Source organism: Pseudorca crassidens, chromosome X (assembly GCF_039906515.1).
Source record: "Pseudorca crassidens isolate mPseCra1 chromosome X, mPseCra1.hap1, whole genome shotgun sequence".
NCBI lineage: Eukaryota > Metazoa > Chordata > Mammalia > Artiodactyla > Delphinidae > Pseudorca > Pseudorca crassidens.
The window spans coordinates 40,328,799-40,336,713 of record NC_090317.1 but is presented as its reverse complement, the minus strand read 5'-3'; positions in this window follow the sequence as shown (position 1 = coordinate 40,336,713).

Here is a 7,915-nt window from a genome sequence, read left to right as displayed (position 1 = left end):
CACCATCGCAATGAGGACAACTAAAAAATACTGGGTGAAATGTGAAAAGAAATTATCTTCATTAAGTGCTAAGAAACTCTGAGGCTAAAATCTAGAAGAAAGCAAAAACCCAAATAGGAAAGCCCAGCACTCAAAGCCACTTTTGCCTGAGGGCATTAGGTGGATCCAGAAGAAAGAAGTGTGACACTGAGCTGTGGTTTTGGCGGCCTGATGGGAAAAGAGACCAAAAGTTGAAGTCCTCACCCCCATTGAGTAGATCTGATAAGCCCTCCAGCCACTCTAAGCTGAAAAGAAGTGGCTACCCCTTTGGGATAATGGTGAACCAGAAGCAACAAGCCCTGGCATGGACTTGCAGTCTAGGTATCCATCACCAGAGTGATCCGAGGAACTTCAAGCCCTGAACTTGGATTAAAGTGGTCTTGGACAGGTAGTGACACCAGGCATTTAGCAGAAGCAGGTGAAAATGCTCTCTGCAGGAAGGTTCTGTCTTCCCATGCCTGATATCAGTCCGATAAATAATTTTTCAATAATATATTGGCACATAGTCAAAGATAAGTGGACACATAAGCAAAAAAAAAAATACATTGTAAGTGATAGCCAAAGGAAAAATAGACAATGAAAACAAATTCACAGATATTTCAGATATCAGAATTATGAGACCCAGACTATAATCACTATGGCCTACTTTATTTCAAAAAATTAAGAAATAAGCTTTAAAATATTTTCAGGGAACAGAAAATCCTAAAATGTGGCATAGCCAATTTGAAAAAGAATCAAATAGGACATCTAGGACTAAAAAAATATAACAATTGAGGGTTCAATGGATGCGTTCAACACAACGCTAAACATAATCATTAGGTGATGATAAATGCGATGAAGAGAAATAAACCTAAGAGAGAATTATTGAATTAGAAGACAGATCAAAAGAAATCATCCAGAATTCTGCCTGGAGAAGTGAATTTTATGAAAAGAAATGTAGGATAAGAGACACAATGAATAGAGTGAAGAAGTCTAATATACATTTAATTTAAATCCTAGAAGGACACGAGTGAGAAATGGGAAAGAAGATGATGGCCAAACATTTTCCCGAGCAGATGAAATGCACCAATCCACAGATACTAGAAGCTCATTGAATTCTCATCAGCATAGAAAACAGAAATTCACTCCTGGACGCATCATCATGAGAGTGCAGGACATCAGAAAGAATGAAGGCTATGTTAAGGATCCAAGTGAGAGATAATGAATCTTGACCTTGGGCAGGAGCAGAAGAAATAAAGACAAGGGGATGGGCCTCTGGACGTTGGTCTTTAGAATACCTTTTTCTCAGACTTAGCATGAAAGACTATTTTATAAACATTATCCATTCCATCCTTCATTAATAAAAAACATTTGCTACCAAATCTATTTCTTAGAGCACCCTGACACCTAGGAGCTGTTCAAATTGTCTTAGTCATACATGGAAGGTCGTCACCCTATAAGTATGTCATCTCATGGGCTATGACAGGGGTGAGTATTCTCCATAGGAATTATGAAGGTTAACTTTATGTGTCACCTTGACTGGGCTAAGGAAGAATTTCAAGTGCATGAACCTATTCCAGGAGCTATTAGGTCTGGAAAAGCTTCTCTGTGGACCTGCAGATCCTATTTAGGAGTCAGCTATGGAAATGAAGTCAGAGTGACCCTTCTTGTGTTCCATTTAATGCAAACATGAAGAGAGCTTCTTTCCACTGAAATGCACTGTTATGGCACCTTGCTTAGACACAACTTCACTTTGAATTTACTAAAAATAAATGGAAACGCTTATTTCACCTTGAGGATTATGTGTGGATCTTAATTGACAAAATGTACTCTCTACCCCATCCCACTGATCAGAAAACGGCCAACCTCCTCCAGAGGACTAATAATAATAATTTAATCCTTACTTCAGCTCTGTAAGGTAGGTATTATTCTTCCCGTTTTCCAGCCAGGAGGGGAGATGATATAGTAGAAGTCAGAGCTTAGACTCTGAAGCCAGACTGCCTGGGTTTGAATTTCACCTGTGTCACTCACTCGCCGTGGAATCTTAAGCAACTTACATAGCTGCTCTGTGCCTCACTTTCTTCATCTCTAGAGTAAGATAATAATAGGACTTCTTTGGAGGCTACAATGAGTTAATTCATGGAAAGCACCTAAATTATTATGGCCAATCATACAATCGGTGCTCAAAACATGGAAACTCTTCTTCTTCTAGAGTTACGTGGCCATTTATTTTCTGGCCACTTAATACGACGAACGAGAAGGAAAAATAGGGATCACTGAAGCTGACTAGAAGAAGAAACATGGGTCATGGGCGCAGCCTGGCCTTATTATCCATAGCTCCTGAGATGAGCTGTGTGACCCTGACTAGGGGCAGGGGGAGGTGTCTACAAGGGTTCTCCAACCCTTGCACTCCAGGGGGAGCCAGTGCCTAAGATATGTCCCAAATGAGTCTGCCCCAGCTAGAAGCTCCTGGAATCCCGGAGATGAGAAAAGGCCCTTTCCCACACAGGCTCCAGGAAGCGTTTAGAACCCCAAAGAATATACAAATTACTAAGCTCAATGAGTCACAATAAATTCACTTTAAAAGTACTACTTTACCCTCTTAATTTACAAGTGGCAAGGGATGAAGCATCTGACTGTTCATCATAGTTTTCCTTTGGGAGACCTGAAGCAGTTTCTGGCTCACCCAGTAGGGGTGTCAAACCCCTGAGTGACATGGAACCACCGTATCACCTTACCTTATCACTTCTAATGGCTGGACTTTGTGTTCCGTTGTCATCACAGAATGTAAGTGGTTTCAACTATAACTTTGTTCAAAGCTCTTAGTCCATTTCAAACCAACTAATGTTTCCCCTTTACTTTTCAGTTAAGACTCTCAAGTAGCTCCTAGAGCAGCTTCAGCATTTATACCTTTCCGTCAGCAGCTTTGTCTCAGATATTCATGTGGATACAGCCTTGTTCACAGTGGAGCACAGGGCAAAATGCAGAATGTCTTTGTCTTTCTGATTTACTATAATGAGGGATAAGTGTGCTTAGGGCAATCACTCCCATGAAGAGCAAAGTGGAAGTTTAGCGGAACATAATGTGTGTTGACTTGAGTAAGCCTCAGTCCCGTGCCCCTCCCTTGGGGTTGGATTCCAGTTTCTGACTACCCAAATGTGTTCACAATGCACACGGTCTGCCCCTAGGGAAACGACTCTTTAGTAGAAATATAAATGATGAGCCAAGGAATTCCAAAACACATGGTGCAGTGATATACGTAAGAGGGGCTCCTGAACCAGGCTGGAGGGTTTGCAAAGAAAACTGGATGTCTGGGGCAGGAGTGAAAGGAAGTATTAATCTTCACACTTTTATGTCTTTCCCTCAACCCGGCCATAATTTATAGACAAGTCCTATTTTCTGAGTAAAATATAAATCCAACCACTTTCTAACACCTTTGCTTTTGTCACTCTGGTCCAAGTCCCCATCGTCTCTCAGGTGGACCACTCCAATAGCCTCCTAATTGGCTTCCCCACTTCCAGTTTTATATCCTGTGGCAAATATCGTAGATTAGCTCACTTGACTCCATTACAATCCCAATCACAGCAGGTAAGGCTTGATCGACGTTGCAAGCCAAGTCTACATTTCCTGAACTCCCGCCCTTATGGCCTGGATTGCACACATAACTTAGCCTCTGCCAAGCAGATAATAAACCCCCATGAGAGTTGGTAGGAGCAGGAAGGTGGAGTCTATGCTGCTTCTGGGGTTTCTGGTTTCTCTCAGTGAGCATGGGCTCAGAAACTTTCGCATCTCCTGCAGCAGTAACAATAGAGGTCCCAGGGTACAGTTCCTAGTTTTGTGGGTATCAAAAGGCAAGGCATGGGACATCAACTTTGTATAGACGGAGGAAGGAGGCAATGTGGCCTCAAAGCCAAAATTTGTGATGCTCTCAGCAGAAACAGAGTGGTCCAACGGCTTCCTCACGTTCCACCCTCCTGATTGTACCAGTTCTGTGGTATTATTCAGGAAGACAGTTTTGGAAATTATAACTACTACTTGAGTTAAACCAAACACGACCACCCCCCCGTGCAAAAGTCTCTCGTGCTTTTCCCTCATACACCCAGGTATTTTGTAGGCTCTTGTAATTTATTTATGCATGCCTGTTTTTGTGCTTTGTAAAAGTGGCCTCCTATAGAATATATTCCTGTGTGTGTCTGTTCTTTTCTATTTTTTTTGGCTTGATACCTTGATTCATAAGATTCATCCAACTTGTATGTAGCCAAGTTTGTTCGTTTCCTTTGCTGTATGACATTCCACTGATGGACATATCACTGCATATACCTACCCAACTAGTTTCTGAACTTGGGTTGTGTCCACTTTTGGACTATTACAAACAATGCAGCTCTGGGCATCCTTGGCCTTGTCATCTGGTTTGCATGGGCATGGGGTTCTCTAGGCGAAGCGCCTAGTGGTAGTATTACTGGGTCTAGGGTAAATATATCTTAAACTTTGAGGGATACTGAATATTCCCGTTATTCAGTTCTAAATATTTCTTGATTTCCTTCAATCCAAGGATTAGTTAGTAGTATGCTATTTTGTTTCCAAACATTTGGGTGTTTTAAAGCTATCTCTGTGTTATTAACCTCTGCGTTAAGCATTATGAGCAGAGAGCCTAGATTTCACACTAGTGATCCTTTGCAGTTTATTGAGGCTTCCTTTTTCTTCTTAAGGTCTATTTCTGTATACGGTCAATAGCTCAAAAGAATTTATGTTCTTTGTTTGTTGGGTATGAAGTTTTATATTATCTAATAGCTCAAATTTATTATTGTGTTTAGGCCTTTGATATCACTGCTTATTTCTGTTTGCTTGGACATGTTCTGAGAGTGGTGGGTTAAAATCTCCAGCTCTCATTGTTAACGTATCTATCAGTCCCTACGGTCATAACATTTATCCTTGAGGTTTAAGCTATCCTGCTACGCCACCTTCTGTAACTCCCTCACGCTATCATCCACTGGCCCTAGCCATCGACTGCTCTCTGCCCCAACCTACCACCGTCCAGAGGACTCCAACTTCCACGTCAATCACTCAACAATTGGACGTTCTCATTTCCAGTGAACATCTGTACAACATACTAGCCAAACTCTCTCACAGACACACTCTGGTTTATTCTTCACCCTAAACTACTCTACCTCTCACATCTAAAATGAAAATATCCCAGTGTTGGACCGCAAGCCCCTAGACATGCTGCTCTCTCATTCTTCTACACTCTCTACATGTGCTCTTTTATCTCACTGAGCCCTCCTATTCCTTGGCCTCTCTATTTTCTGCACATCTGCACTCTCCCTCTTCTGTCTCTCCCTCCTGTCACCATTGACTTGGTTTGGGGTTTCTCCCTATTTTTTTTTTTATGGCCGTGCCACGCAGCTTGCTGGGATCTTAGTTCCCCGACCCAGGATGGAACCCGGGCTCCCGGCCACTGCCGAGTCCTAACAACTGGACCGCCAGGGAATTCCCTGGGGTTTCTCCTCTTTCCCTGCTCACACTCAGGCATATTAAGTTGTCAATACATCAAGCACCGCTTATTCTTCTACGCTTATAACACCTTCTGTATCTCCACATCCAGTTATCACCCATAGCCAATCAACTGTTGACTTTCAGTTCTATACACTTCTTCATGTGTTTCCAATACCCCTACCTTAGTCTAGGACTTCAGCATCTCTCACATAAATCACTGCTTTAATGAGCACTCCATTCTTGCTCCTCTCTGATCCTTTCTTCACATTGCTTTCAGAGTGACATGTCTAAAACACAAATTACTTCCCAAATTAGAGCCCCTTGATGGCTTCTTGTAGCCTTAAGAATGAAGTCTCCACTGCAGTCTCTGGGGAAATGCAAATGGCCAATAGACACATGCAAACATGTTCAACATCACTAATCATCAGGGAAATGCAAATCAAAATCACAATGAGACATCACCTCACAAAAGGACACACGTAACAAATTTTGGCGAGGATGTGTAGAAAAGGGAACCATCCCACACAGATTCGCAGGAGTGTAAAGAGTTGCAGCCACTGTGGAAAACAGTATGGATATTTCTCAGGAAACTAAAAATAGTTTTAGTTTGTAGTTGTTAGAACTACCATACGACCCAACAATTCCACTCCTGGGCATCTATCTGTAGAAAACAAAAACACGAATTCAAAAAGATGCATGCACCCCAATGTTCATAGCTGTGTCATTTACAGTTGCCAGTGTATGGAAGCAATCTGTGTCCATCAACAGATGAATGGAGAAAGAAGATGTGATGTATATATAGAATACTAATCAGCCATAAAAAAGGAATTTTGCCATTGGCAGCAACATGGATGGACTTGGAGGGTATTATGTTAAGGGAACTAAGTGAGACAGAGAGAGACAAATACTCAGTAAATTAAAAAGAATTAATAACTGGCTGAATTAATGGACATAGAAATGAATGTAGAAGAGACTTAAGAAAGGGTAAGTCTTCAACAACAGACATGCTGCAGAGAGCAGAGAAAGGGCAGGGCTTATTTGAATACCACCTAATAAGTTGGTATTACTAGGTCTACAGAGCTAGTGGGCCCTTTTGTGTGCGTCTTAAATGCCAAGTTTATTGTGTATGCAGTAGAGTCATCAAAATTTTCTTACAGGAATCTGGCATGGCCAGAGTTGGGTTTTAGGAAGGTTGACTTAGCAAGTACATGAAGCATGTATCTGTGGGGAAAAATATGGAGGTAGGAGAAGGTTAGGAGACTAGCGCAAAGTTCAGGCAAGAAGTAATGAAGGTAATGATACTAAGAGTTGGCAAGAATGTGGAACAAATAGAAATCTCATCCTCTGCTGTGGGGAATATGAACTAGTACAACCGTTTTGAAAGATAATTGGTGTTACCTAGTAAGGTTGAATGTGGGCAGACCCTACGACCCAGGAATTTCATGTTTAGGCCTATACTGTAGATCAGGGTTTCTCAACTGTTGACATTTTGGAAAAGATAATTCTGGGCTGTAGAGAACTGTCCTGTGCATTGTAGGATGTTTAGCAGTATCCTTGTCCTCCACCCACTATATGCCAGTAGCACACCCTCAGTTATGACAAGCAAAAGGTTTCCAGAGGTTATCAAATGTCTCCCTGGTTGGGGCGGAGGGGTAGTGCGTAAAATTGCCCTCAACTGAGAAAGTAGAGAAACTCTTGTATGTGGGCATACGGGGATATAATGAGAAAGTTCGTCGCAAAATAATTTGCAAAAGCATAAACCTGGAAACAAGCCACATGTCCATCAACAGGAAGGAGACACACTGTGGAATTTTCATATGGTGGATAAGTATACAGCAATGAAAAGTGATTACTACAGTTGCACACATCAACATGGATAAAGATCACAAACACAAAATTGGGGGGGGGGGTAGAGAAAGAGCAAGACAAGTAATACATCTAGTATAATTAGATCTACATAAAGTCCAAAATGGACAAGAAATAACATTATTTAAAGGAATATTCCTCTGCAGTGAATGTATAAAAATGTGAATTATTAACAAAGTTCAGGATCGTGGTTACCTCTGGGAAGGAATGAGGGGAGGAATCTGGAAGGGCACAGGTGGGCCCAAGGCATTAGCCGTGTTCTAGTTCGCAAGCTTGGTGCTGGGTACACAGGTTTCTATATTATTATGATATACCTTACATATATGCTGAATTATCTTCTGTATACATGAAACAGTTCATAATTTGTCAGAAAGTGATTAGGTCTAAAATAAGGCAAGAAAACGGAGAGAAAGGCAGCACAGTAAATAACTGGATGAGAGAAAGAGAAAGACAGGGAGAGAGAGGGAAGAGTCAACTTTTAGGTACCTCTTCGAAACGTTTTAAACTCATTTTCTTCATAGATTTGGGGATGAAATCA